Source organism: Desmodus rotundus, chromosome X (assembly GCF_022682495.2).
Source record: "Desmodus rotundus isolate HL8 chromosome X, HLdesRot8A.1, whole genome shotgun sequence".
Lineage (NCBI taxonomy): Eukaryota > Metazoa > Chordata > Mammalia > Chiroptera > Phyllostomidae > Desmodus > Desmodus rotundus.
In genome coordinates, this window is record NC_071400.1 from 26,388,100 (window position 1) to 26,390,063 (window position 1,964).

General features: G+C 59.0%; 1 protein-coding gene across 3 annotated transcripts in view; it reads right to left on the bottom strand.

Moving 5' to 3' along the window:
- The window catches only part of STAG2 (STAG2 cohesin complex component), a 125,910-nt gene extending 124,838 nt beyond the window's left edge, over window positions 1-1,072 (bottom strand). The window contains exon 1 of one of the 3 annotated variants that reach the window (XM_045201051.3): window positions 779-1,072. The gene's annotated coding sequence lies outside the window, so the exon portion shown is untranslated. Of the gene's footprint in view, window positions 1-702 lie in introns of all 3 variants that reach the window. The other 2 variants (XM_024567024.4, XM_053916883.2) reach the window with 2 other exon arrangements.
- Between the last annotated feature and the right edge of the window lie 892 nt (window positions 1,073-1,964).

Below are 1,964 nucleotides of genomic sequence, written 5' to 3' on the forward strand. Positions count from 1 at the left end.
GGTGTGATCAGAGTAGATTTTTCCCTCGCCTCCCTCGGTCCGAGGCCCAAATATACACAACTGAGCCTCCTCTTCTCCCCTCCCCCCGGGTTCCCAGCACCACCATTTTGCTCTCTTCCTTCCCCTCACCATCCTACCCCGCTCCCCCCCAGCCACTCGTAACCTCCCCGGCTAGCCTACCCCGACTAGGCTTGCACTACACCCCCACCCCACCTCCAGCCTGGGCTCTCCCAGCCTTAAGAGCCTGCCGGGGAAAAGGCACCTAAATCTAATGCTACACAGACAAGCGGAGCCTCCATCTTGCGCTGCTCCGCGTTCTCCATTTTGGGCCACCAATTGGGGGGGTCCTCCGTAGAGGCCCCGAGGGAGAGTGGGGCGAGGGAAGGAAGAGAAAATCTTCGGCGAGGGTAGTCCAAACGAAGAGTCCTGCGGTAGAAAGCCACTCTAAGAGTAGGAGGTAGGAAGAGGGTGGGAAGTTCCTCGGTACTGTGGAGGTAGGGACTTGGGGAGACCAACAGAGAAAGAAGGGCTGGGGGTTACGCGGGGGACGAAGTGGGGTACCCCCCGCCTTGACTGGGCCACCCGCTCCACGGCTGGCCCCGCTGGGGGCAAAGGAAGAAGACGGGAAATTAAATGGCAACGGAGCGCCCAATCGCTTTCCCTCCCAACTCCTCTCCCGCGCCCTATTTCAACCATACACACCTCACGGTGGGCCCCGCGCCCTCCGGGTGCCCCTCCAAACTTCTAGAAGCTTCGCCTCCGCCATTTTATAACTTACCTCCCCCCTCAGCGTACACAGAGGCAGCAACGAGACTGTTCGCCTCCCCCACTTCTCCTTCCTTCTTTCTCAGGCCGGGGGCTTCTTCACCCCTGGGCTGGTACAAGATATTTTCCCCTTCCTCTTCTTTACACCCTCGAATTCTACTCAGGGACGGAAGCTCCCGCGGTTCTAGAGCGGTGGGGGGTTTTGAAAGTGGCGGTCGGATCCGGCGGGGCTTTTTTTTTTTTTCTTTTTTTTTCTTTCTCTCTCTCTTTTTTTTTTTTTTTTTTTTTTTTTTTTTTTTTTTTTTTTTGGTGGCGCTTCGGGATTGTTTGGGGTGTTCGCTCTTCGGCGACTTAGAGGCGAATGGAACGCGCAGGCGCCATCTGTCGGCCACGAACCCGCGCCCGGTTCCCGTTGGGAGGGAGCGGCATCTAGCGGCAGCGCGCCGGTACTGCAGGGCCGGGCTCCCAGTCCTCCCACCCCGCGTCCTCCTCCCAGTCACCAGCCAATCGCGGCCGGCTGCCTCTCCGGTGCGGCGTCTCGGACACCGCCTCCAAACGGGGCGCCCGCTGGGGCGCGCCGCCGAGTGGGGTAAACAAGGTGCCGTGCCCGCGCCTGACTTACTCAAGCGTTTGGCAGCGCTTCCGCCGCGAACCCGATGGGGCCGCGTTTCCTATTTCTTTTTGAGGGGGTTGTCGGGAGGGCGGCAGGACTGTCCGGCGGAGCGTCGGGCCGTGGGAAATCAGAAAGCGGGCTCGCTCGGGACTACTTCCCGGCGCCCCACTGCCCCTCGCCCAGTCCGCGGTAGCAGCTCAGTCGGGCATCACCCTGCGACGTTCCCTGCTCTGACACGCCCCAGCAAGGGGCCCTGGCCCTAGTTCCCGCACCCTCGCTCCACTGCCGTCCCTTAGTCCTTGCCACCAAAACGACTCAACTTGCCTAGCTCTGGCACCTGATCCCAAGTGAATTAGGGGCTTTGCTTTTTAAGTTTTTGTTTTGTGTGCTTTTTGCTTTGAGTGTGGCGAGAAAGCGAGCCAATTCTCTATCAGAAGACCTAGCACTGGGAAAAAAAAAAAATTTTTTTTTCTTTACAACTCACTATTCCCGTCTCCCAGAAAACGTGGTCTCTCTTTCGATCTCTCCGGGGTTTGGCAGACTAGGGAACTGGGCTACTGTTAGGCTAGGCCGGGCGCCCGACCAA